The following is a 12,213-nucleotide window of genomic DNA, read 5'->3' on the forward strand; positions in this document are numbered from 1 at the left end:
CTTGTGGGGGATGTTCGGTATGTCGATACATTCAGGTGGGCAGATCGGTCCGCCTACCGGATGGTCGGGACTGGTGTTTCCCACATTATGTAAACTGCAGTACTACTCTTGTGGTATATCTGCTGCTCTGCACTTGCGGGGCCTTTTATGTTGGAAAGACCAAAAATGAATTTCGCACACGAATTTCGCAACATATTGCAAGCATTAAGAGTCCAAATTATAATAACCTTACCCCCGTGGCGAAGCACTTTAAGTCCGCTCACGATGGTAGGGTTCAACATGTGCGTTTTGTTGGTTTGCTCTCTGCAAGAGGTGGCAATATGGACCGTTTGCTTCTACAACGAGAGGCACGGTGGATATTTGATCTAGAGGCAACTAAGTTGCCAGGCCTCAATGAGAACACAAGTTACGCTCCATTTCTCCCACCCTAGTGACTTTTGGTTTGTATATTCCACACCTGTTGGGTCTGTGTTGCTTTCCTAGAGGGAGGGGCCCGGGGCTCCCTGCTGGAGCATCTCACATTCAGTTTTCCGCATGATATTTACAGAGAGAGTTTTTAAGATATTTATATGCCGATATTGGCAAGATCCCCATCTGGATGGAGATATGCATGCATGCATGTCTCTTCTTTTTAATGATGGGGTCAGTTTAAATGTAGAGGTTGAGCGGAATTATATAGGCTGTGATTTAATTCATCAGTTTATTTGTTTCTCATGTTTTGAAACTACCTGCATATATGGATGGTTTCTTTATTTTTAATGATAGTTGCCCCAGAGATCATGAATTTTTGGAGTATTGTTTTGAGATGGGACGTGTGACGCTTGCGTCTTCTGTGCTGCTGCCGTCTGATCCGGCTGCTTTGGTGTCTCCCGCCCCTTCCCCGGGGCCTGCGTGCGGGGGGCGGGGCCTGGCGGACTCGCCGGGAACTCTATTGGGCGCGCCCATCTTGTCTGCCTGCCCCGCCCCTCCGCTCGCATCGGCCCTGGTGTGGGGGCGGGAGGGGCCGTGTTCTGCGGCCGGATTGGACGGCGGCCTGCACATAGACGCAAAGCAGTCCACGAAGAGACACGCCTCCTGAAGAAGCTGGCAGAGTCCGGCGAAATCGATCGAGGACGCCGTCCTCCGCCATGAGGGTATCTCCCCCGTGCCTCCATGCTGCCTAAACCGGGCACCTGACCCTCCTCTCCATACCATCATCACCAGAGACTCGGCTAATCTCTCCAGGCTCCTCTCCAAGAGAATACGTCAAGGCCTCATACTTGTGGATAAAGTATAGAGCCCTATGGGCACAAGTCTCACCAATCAATCTCAGCAGCCATTTGTTTGCACAGAGACACTGCTAACTATGATTGCACATGAACTGTTGCCATGCATCTCCTGCATTTTTCTGTTTGATTAACTGGCCAGCATCTGCTACGCCTTCAATGCTGCATAATATTGACATATGGTGAATTGCTGCTTGATGTGCTTCTCGCAAAGCTTCCCATGAGCTACCTTGCATGTGCTATGCTATGCTGCAATACAGGACTGTGCTTTGTTATGCTAACATACAATACTAAGGTGATCTGCTAGCCTGATGAGACGCTGAGAACTCTGTCTGCTCCCTTGGATGCTTTTTGTATGCATGGACTCTATATACTGGAGGATGCCATATGATATGAAGAGAGCTCTTATTTATGTTGTATGAATATTTTTGGAACCTATTTTTTTACAACATCTATCATTTCCGCTGGTGACATATCCAGCAGCATTTTTTCAGATTAAGCTATTTGGCCATCTTTTTGTATCTATTAGGGCTGCGCAGCCAGCATCATAGGTGCACAGGATCCAGAAGGGTATTGGTGATTAGAAGGGGGAGTGTGTCGGGGTATACCTGGGTGGGAACGTGCATGGATGGGGTGGGGGATGGGCCTACATGGTGGGAGTTTTATTCCTAAAGTTTTAAATAATAAGCAAGTTTTTGAATAAAGTTTTGTATTTTGGAATAATACTTGTTTGTATTCAATCAGGTCTCACCCCTCCTTTATTCTAACTCATGGTTTGTACTATTATTTTAAAACTATAATGGCTGAAAACTTTTTTTCTTATTCCTCCTGTTAAAATGCATTTGCAGTAAAGTGGCTCTTAGCAAAATGTACCCCCCAAAGAAAGCCTAATTGGTGGCAGAAAAAACAAGATATAGATCAGTTCATTGTGATAAGTAGTGATAAAGTTATAGGCTAATCAATGGGAGGTGAACATTGCTCAAGTGAAAACGACGGAACGCGAATGGGTTAAGGACCAGAGACTGCTGGTACCAAAAACAGGGCTTACCGCCGCCTCGCCCACACGGTATCGCCACTGTCACAGTTCACGCTGCTCACCCATCGCTAAAGCCTGCTCACTCTGCTGTCAGTATGGCAGCAGAGCTCTGTGGACCAGTCAAGAGCCAATTTCATTGGCTCCAGACCCTGTGAACAATGTGAGCAAATGAGATTAGCTTACAGTGATCAAAGGGGTTAGGAGCCAATGAAACTGGCTCCTGACCGGCTGATGGAGCTCTGCTGTCATACCGACAGCTGGGCAATTAGGCCCTCAGCGGTAGCGTGAGGCAGGGATGTTGAAATCTACGCCCTGGCAGGGATAACGGGTGCCAAACAGGGCATAGATTTTAACTAGTGAGGTCTGGTTAAACAAATGGACCAAACATGCTTATTTAGTGATACATTGATTGAACAAAACAATGATCCAACAGCATATCTCCATGTGGCAAAAGTATGTGAGTCATGCTCTCAATCTTTGGTGTGACTACTCCCTTCTTTCTGTGCAGCAATGACTGCACATGAACACTTGTAGTAACTGTTAAACTTAATCCTGTTCATTGACTTTGATGACTTTTCGCTTATTCTCACATATAGAACGGTTTCATCTCTTGAGCATTGGTGGGTTTTCTTCACATTAACCACTCAATTTAGACTTTAACTTTGCCAGATAAGAGAAAAATCCAGGAGAGAGAAAGACCCTGAATGCCCATGGATAAGAGAATTTGGAGAAGGAAAGGATGGTTCTCTGTGTTAAAAAAGGACCTAGGAGGAGCATGAGAATAGAGTAGAGGCATTTAGATTTTGCAGTTGCCAGGTCATTCATTACTTTGAGTAGGGCAGTTTTGGTTGAGTGGCTGGGGCGGAATCCAGAATGGAGGCAGTCAAACAGAGAATTAGTGGTGAGATGACAGACTAGGTCAGTGTAGGCTCAGGTAGTTTGGAAAATAAGGGGAGGAGAGAAATTAAGTTGGGCAGGGAAAAGAGGTTAAGAGAAGGTTTTTTGAGTATAGACATTATGAGGACTTGTTTGAGTGTGGATGGAGTAATGCCTTTAGTGAGAAAAAGGTTGAAGAAGGAGGTTAAGGTAGGTGATCTGCTCCCGATCGAGGATGGGGGTCAATTTTCAGACCGGTACAGCACTGTACAAAATCGATCCTGATCTTATTTAGGGGCAGATCAGATATGCCGGAAATTATCGATTGACCCGTCAATATGATGGGAAAAATTGCATCGTGTGTACCAGCCTTTACGTTCTGCAATCCACTAATTGCCAAGCTTAGTAATTCTACAACAGTATCACGTCTAAACGTCAACTCAAACGATTAGACATTAGCCATGTAATCAGAGCTCTTTTTGTTCAGCCCGTGACCTTATATCTACTCTTCACTTCAAAGATAAAACTTCAGTCTGTGGAACTAGAACGATATAATTAGATAAATTGCCTTCAATGAATGTTCATTTAATGAACATCAGAAAAGCTCATTTGCTTAAACCTATTTTGCTGAATTAACGCAGTTGATTTATGTCTCGCAACATATCAGCAATTCAGCAGCACATGAATAAGAAACAACATCAAAACAACGGCTAAGGGTTTGTGTATTGTCAAGGGCATTTCTGCCAATCCCTAAAATGCCACTGGACTCCCCCGCCAGCACTCGAAAGCCATTATGTTGGAAATAAGCATAAAAAGATAAAAGGCCAAGTTGGACATTAAATAATAAATAACTGAATTAAATATGTAAAGGTATGTGAAACTATGAAATAAAATCTGATTTTATGGTGGAACTCCTATGGTGCAAATCCTATAGCTCTGACCATCTAATGGCCCCCCATTAGACTGTGGACTGTGTTCCTGGCGGAATCAGGGAAAAAAGGGTGCCTGGGGCTAATGGACTATTTGGGCGCCCCATGGGCTCTAATGCAAAATATCAGTTATTGGGCGCTAAAGAAGAAATTAGGGCGCCCTATAAATTTCGTTTTGATCATTTGAAAATTATCGGTTTAACTTTTTATACCAATTTTTTGTTTTGAGAATTTGTTAAATATCGTTTTAATTTTTTATATAATTTTTTACTTGTCATCGCGTTCGCCCGTACGCTGATTTACGCATGTTCCCGCCAAACGGCCTAGTCTGGAGAATGCCTCCATTCGGTGCTGTAGTATTGCAGCAAGTTTGGTTGTGCGTTCCTTGATCTAGTATCTGCCTATTCCTGATTCTATGTTGCTGACCTTGGCCCGTCTTACTTCCCAATCTGTTGTCGACTCCTGCATTGTATGACTTCACGATTTGTTGCCGACCTTTGCCTGTCTGAGAGCCTGTTTTGTTACCAACCAGTTGCCTGTCCGAGAACCTGATTCACTACCGACTTCAGCTTGTCCCAGGACCCGATCTGCTACTGACCTTCTGCCTGTCTCAGTATCAGCCTGGAAGCGGAGTCATTGCACCTTCAGACTAAGCCTGTAGGAGCTATTTGGTTCCTTCCTGGTCATGCACTTCGGCATCACGCCACTGGTCCTGCTAGTGCTACTGCCCCACATTAGCTGTTGGACCCTGGTACCATTCCAGGGGACTTAGCTAGTAAGTTGCAAGAGTCGTTGTCCTCAGCACATCGATCTCCAAACTGTAAGGTACATCACACTTCCCTGCCGCCCCTGCATTCTCTCGCTGTCATGGACTGCCGCCCACCTCTAGGGAGGCCTTTCCTACTGACCCCACATCATCTGCACATCGAGCATGGTCTGCCATTGTGCACGCGTGCATTTTTAAATATACTGCATGCAGCAATTCTGCTCTGATTCTCCTTCAGCTGAAGAAGAATCACAATTGCGGAAAACTTGTGTCAGTAGGGTTTAGGACTTAGGAATGGGTCGAGAAATCAGCTCTGAAATCTCACCATTGTTGGTGTCCTTTAAACCCATATAAAGCAGCTTTTGGATCGTCGCGATTGCTGGTGACTCCAAAAGCATTAGGCTAGCTCAAACCCACAGAAATTATCTGTTTTGCTGAAATTGCAATTGCAGGTCCTGCGCAATTATCAGAGCGATTTATTAGAGGGCAGTGAGGGCCCAAAATAGTTTTCCTCTAAATCGCTCCAGAATCGCTTGGTTTTCAAAGACCACTTTTGAGAAAATCTTACAATTTAAAACCATGAATACACATGTTCCCATTCACTGATCAAAGTGCCTGTGATCAATGATCACCGGCATCAGTGAGCTGCCGGCGGTCATTGAGAAAGTGAAAGTAAAAGCATACATGAAAAACTTCCTGTGCACTGTTCACAGTACACAGGCATACTGTAAATAATAATCTAGTGGCCAAAAAGTAATAAGACATCTGCTTACATTAAATTAAATGAAAATGAATAAATACTCCATTAACCTCCCTGGCGGTAACCCCGACCTACACTCGGGGAAGCCGCCGCAGAGGATTACATGGCCCTGGGAGTCATTTTTTTAATAAAACTTGTTGTAAACCTTGCAGCTAGCACTAGGCTAGCTACCTGTGTCCCCCAATTCCCTCCGCTCTGCTCCATCCCCCCGATTGCTGCCGTTATACATACCACCCCCCGGATCCCGTAATAGCGCAGCCTCTCCAATCACTTCCAGGCTTCGCTATGGGGAGGATTGGGACTGTGCATGACGTCATGACATCGATGACGGCAGATGTCACGTCCGATCATCGCCATAGCGACGACTGAAGCTGATTGGGGAGGCTGCGGCTCTCGCAGGATCGCGGCTAGGTAAACATAAGCGCTGGAGATTGGGGGATCAGAGGTGCAGGGGGACTTGGGGGACACAGGTAGCTAGCCTAGTGCTAGCTACAAAGTTTACAACACGTTTTATTCAAAAAATTACTCCCGGGAACGCAACCACCGAAACGGCGTAACGCCAGGGAGGTTAATTAACCCTTTAACCCCCTCCTATTTCCAAAAAAAACACTTATAAAAAAAAAAGTTACTTTAGGGACTAAACTTGTTAAATATGTATATTACTGTTATTTTTTTTTGCAAACAAGGGCTTGTAATATGATATAGTGTAAACAAACAACAAAACTGAAAAAAATACACCTTTATTTCCTAATAAAATATTGTCACATACATTGTACTAGGTATGGGACAAATTAATAAATGTGTAGCACATTTTATTTTAAAACTATAATAGCTGAAACTGGAAATAATTAATTGTTTCCATTTTTCTTATTATTCCTGTTAAAATGCATATAGCATAAAATCATTCTTAGCAAAAAGTGCCTCCCAAAGAGAGCCTACCGGCAATTGGTGGTGAAAAAAACAAGCTATAGATCATTTCGGTGTGATAAGTATTGATAAAGTTATTGGCAAATTAATGGAAGGAGCACTGAAATGTTAAAATTGCTCTGGTCCATGAGAGGTACAGCACCTGTAGTGGTCAAGCGGTTAAGGCCTAAAAGAAAAAAATAAGGATAAAGCCCGATCACTGCTCGATCATCGCTAGAAGCTGAGAATCACTGCATATTACAACCGTCGATGTCCTGAGTGCGGTGTGATTGCTGTAAACATGTGGCCATTATTAGCCATGGTTGGGTTGCTTAGAGGGTGTAGACTGGGTGTGATTTTATTGCTAACATTTATTTGGAGGTGTCTTAACCGTTCTAATATACGTTTCAAAAGGGATACTGCATTAAAATTTAAATTATTTAGCATTGGGCTTCGGTGTTGCAGTCTATCAGAAAAATAATTCTATATATCGTTTTTAGTGAAAAGTGTTATCAAACTGGCAAGTGAAGACTGTCAGTGTTATGAAAATCTGCATGAAAGCGGGGACATGGCGGCCTTCCCAGGGATGATTTGCAAAAGAGCTTTTTGCCTTGGAATTGGTTATACCGTCACTTTTTAGTTGCACTGAGAACATTTTGACAGAAGGGAAAATGGAAATGTGAATAAGTCTTCAATCCAGTGACTTTAATCATTCAGCGGTACAGCTGAAGAGTCTCATCGTGTGGCCTCAGTCTGAGGAACGACTCAACTACCACACTAATAACATGGTTTTTAAATATTTCCTGAATATCATGAACCAATCATAACTTCAGCTTAACTTGTGGAGCCCACTACAGAAATCCTAGAGCATGAGTGACGTCAGTTATTTAACAGTATGTATACTGGTATAAAAAAAAAGTAGTATCTCTTGCTCTGCCCATGTGTAATGCTTGACCATTCAGCAGTCATAAACAAGGTTATGGGGGGAGGGGTGTTCATATGCTAATCAGAATAGGCTGTGCCTTTAGAAGCAATATAAGTCAGTTGGAAAGTTTGGAAGTGACAGGGGACATCAATTTACATAAATGACAATGGCAGATAGTAACCCATGATTTTTTGGTCTCAACTATGCCCAGTTTTAATAAATAAGGCCCTCGGAAAAAGTGAATGTGGGACCCTTAATTGTTTGACACTATAGGGCACTTCACTGTTGGGATTTCCACTATTTCTGACTTGGGGCCACTCTACAACTTAGGGACCTGGGAAATTGTCTGGTTTACCCCTATTAAGGCAAAAAAAAAATGTTTAAATGTATTGGTTTACTTTACAAAACAAAAGTAGAAAATATATATTTGTGTCTGGAGTTTTACTGGAATGCTCGGTAAGATGGAACTGCCACAGTAGGATAATCTTTCATCCCTGAGTGATGACACTAATGATCTGGTTGGTGGTATTATGGCTTGTATCACATGGTCTTTCATTCCAACAAAGCTCTAGAAATGCCTAGGAGAGTTAACCCAAACATGCTGCCTGGTCATCAAAGGTTAACTCAGACTGGAGAACTTTGCAGAAGAGATCCAGCAAACCTTACTAATTATTGCAAAATTCAGCACCTAACTTCAAAGGAAGTGACCGACACCAATAATCAGGTAAAAGGAAAGAAACTCCTGACGACATCAGTGTGCGAAACCAGTTGGGTAGGAGACACCTCTTCCTTTGCTTGTATCTCCTGTATTTGCAAGTATTGCACGTAACAGCACATAACAGCAGTCTACACTTAGCTTATTTGCTTGTCTGTCTGTTTGCTTTGCTCGTGGCGTCCCTCGTCCTGAGGTCCGTGGATTTGCTGCTGAGAGACCATTTGGTTTGCTACCACGATCCCCGGACGATTGAGCTAGCTTATTGCTGTTTGGATGTGATGCAGGCTGAGATTCCTGCAGAGATCTTTATCCGATACAACCTCATAATTTGGGTTCTTATTGGCTGGTAAGCCTCCCTTTTACCTAATTATTGGTGTTGGTGTTATTAAACACTTCTCTGAAGTTTGGCACAAAACTTCTAGAGAGGGTTATTAGACCTGCTCTGAATTTTTCCATAAACAATTCGTGTTTGGACTTTGGGACATGTCTACATTCAGCAGCGGCTACTAGAGATGACGCAAACATTTTCTGTTCAGGAATGGCGAACGCGAACTTCTGCAAATGTTCGGGAACAGGAGAATCTCTTGAACTGCCTGCCATAGACTTCAATGGGCAGGCGAATTTTAAAACTTAAGAAGAAGTTTCTGAGCACAAAAGTGATGAAAAAGTTGTTTCAAGGGGTCTAACACCTGGATACTGCTCGCTGGCGAACTGTTCGGGCCATCTCTAACGGCTACCATTGCGTTTGTGTTGATGAACCTTATTAATTGCCTGCTATCAGGTGGCAAATACTGAAAAGTTCTAAGTTCTGATAGAATTCTGAAAGGGCTGCAAGTGTTCAACCTTAAAGCAGACAATTTTTTTACGTAAAGCAGGCCAGATGATGGGCAATTTTGTTCTCTGGTATTTTCACAGCTAAAGAGAACATTAATTAATGACATCCTTCGGGTCATGTCTTTGGCCTTCTTCTGAGAACAATTATGTCAAATGACTCACGCATAACTGTAGAAAAACACTTCATGTGTGGCAGCTTTTCAATATTCGCTCCCACTTACTAAAGGTTTTGCACAATAAGGGGCTGTTTGCTCTTTTATAAAATTCATCAGACATGACAGCCACCAACATGTGACATAAGTGTAGCAGTCCAGGGATGACAGGTGGTGAAGACTGAGCCACAGCAGATAGTCATAAAAAGCTCTTTCCTGGTCAAGACTATTGATGGCTCGAAAATCTGATTTTTGGTTTGCCAACCTCAAACGTGAACTGCTGTAAAAGTTGGCGAACTTTGCGAACCGCAATAGACTTCAATGGGCAGGTGAACTTTCAAAACTACAAACACTAATTTTGGCTACAAAAGTGATGGGAAAGATGTTTCAAGGGGTCTAACACCTAGAGGGGGGCATGACGGTGTGGGATACACGCCAAAAGTTCAGGGAAAATTAGGGATTTCACGCACAGCAGGGTTTTAAGGGTAGAAATCACATTGCATTGCTAAATTGGAGGCATAAAGTGCTTTAAAACATTTTGCGTGTGTATACATCAATCAGGTAGTGTAATTAGTGTACTGCTTCACACTGACAGACCAAACTCACTGTGTAATGCACCGCAAACAGCTGTTTGTGTAGTGATGGCCATGCTGGACTGGTGCGCACCATGGCGAGAGTGCAATCGATGGTGGTTTTCAAGCCCATATGGTCAGGCTGAGGTAGCTCAATGACAGATCAACAGCGACTGTCCAGCTGATCGAATTTGGTCTGTCCACAAAGAAGCAAAAACTTTATTATCTTGGTCAGGTGTGCTCCCCAACACATTCATATAGCCGGTCATTGCTTCATTGTGATACGCAAGCTCCTTCACCGCGGCAAGGTAATGATCACGAAGGGGAGTTGACACATGTACATGCCTTTTGTTTTGTTGTTGCAGCCGCAGTGCAGCCAGAAAAATTAGGCAGGCATGTACACGCACCAGAAAAATTGTTAAAGCGGCTGCTGGCAGCAGTGGCCTAAAAATTCAGGAGTCCTGGACCCTGTTGGTGGTAACAGAGAAGGCAGTTGAGCGGCCTGCAGGCAGAGATGCTGTGTGGGGACCGACTTAGTCTTGGGGCAGGCAGTCACATGGCGTGCAGGCAGAGGATGCTGTATGTGGGGACTGACTTAGTCTTCGGGCAGGCCTGACCGTGCTTTGCAGACCAGGCATCCATGGTCAGATGGACCCTTGTCCCAACGCTGTGTGCCAGAGATGACACCACTTGCCTTTCAAAATCACTGTACAGTTTGGGTATCGCCTTTTTTGAGAAATAATTGCTGCCTGGTATCTTCCACTGCAATGTGTGGCTTTGCTTTTGTGTGCTGCTTTTCCTTAGGTGGTCATCTCCTTGCAGTTTGTGCTTTTTCATCATGTGCCTTCATAAGGCAGTTGTCCCTACGTGGGTCTTGGTCTTTCCATGGCTCAATTTTTGGTGGCAGAGAATACAGATGACATTGCTCTCATCTGAGGAAGACACACAAAAAATGTCCTCACCGCTGAGCCCTGGGATGTTGGCACTTTGGTGATAGCTGCCGACTGAGTGTTAAGTGGGTTTCCAGAAGCAGAGCAGGAGGAGGAAGATATGTCACGCTTCCGTGTAGAAGCTGAGGAAGATGAGGTGTTCTGTGTTAAATAGTCACCTACATCCTGGCAATCTTGGGGGTAGATTGCACGTGCCTTCTTCTGAACATTGTACTTTGGTCGAGGGCCGCATAAAATTACGACAGCATGACCTCGAACAGACCTGGTTTTATATACCAGTCCGTGCATACCTTTTCACTGCACCTTTGTGACCGCACGCTGTTTTATATACCAGTCACTGCATACCTTTCCCTGCATCTGGTATATAAAACAACGTGCAGTCACACAGGTGCAGTGAAAGGTATGCAGTGACTAGTATATAAAACAGCGTGCGGTCCCACAGATGCAGTGAAAGGTATGCAGTGACTGGTATATAAAACAGCGTGCGGTCACAAAGGTGCAGTGAAAAGGTATGCACGGACTGGTATATAAAACAGCGTGTTGTCACACAGATGCAGTGAAAGGTATGCAGTGACTGGTATTATAATACAACTAGTAAAAAGGCTCCCCTATTAAAAAACGGGCGCAAGGTTACAGCCGCTACCTCCCGCAATGCGTGCACATACATTTCCCGCTTGCTCGTTCCCCACCACTATCTGAATTATATGCACACAGGGAGCTGCTTGCTTGGTAGTTGGAAAAAGCTGTTATTTCCCACAATGCAATGAGAACCTCTGTGAACCACACACAGCAAACTGTCAGATCCGGCCCTGTGTCCTAACTGCCCGGGCTGCGCACATGTTCAGTACAAAAAAGCCAGGGACACACAACCATTCAGTTCATGACGCAGGGACACTTGCATTTTATTGTATAGGATGTGCAGCAGTCACACTAGGCACTGAATGTGCTGGGCCTGGCACAGTATAGCAATTAGCAAGGGCCAGCTGCGACAGACAGGGCTGTATATGCAGTGTCAGTGGGCCACACACAAAAAATAAACACATCACAAGAACATTAGCTCTCAAAAGAGCTGTTTTGGGTGCTTTTCATCAACAAATATCAGCAAGAAGCAAGCTAACAGACCTCCCAATTATCGCTTTCCCTATCTCTCCAATGTCTCTCCCTTCAGCAGCTCACAGAGTGAGAAAATGGCCAACACTGCTGCCTTATATAAGGGGGGGGCTCCAGGAGGGAGTGCAGCCTGATTGGCTGCCATGTGTCTGCTGACTGTGATGTAGAGGGTCAAAGTTTAGCCCAATGATGTAGTATAGGGGGCAGGTCGAACGTGCATAAAGTTCGCGTTTCGACGCAAATGCGAACACGATTTGTTTGCGCGAACAAGTTCGCATGCGAACCATTTGGGCCATCTCTAGTCAAAACAAAAACGAACAAAAGATAAAAAGAATCTCAAAACTTTATTTGTTTTTCAAACATTATTATTATAAACATTTCCTAAAAGCAAAAAAAAAAAATCAAACCATACTATAT

Source organism: Hyperolius riggenbachi, chromosome 1, assembly GCF_040937935.1.
Source record: "Hyperolius riggenbachi isolate aHypRig1 chromosome 1, aHypRig1.pri, whole genome shotgun sequence".
NCBI lineage: Eukaryota > Metazoa > Chordata > Amphibia > Anura > Hyperoliidae > Hyperolius > Hyperolius riggenbachi.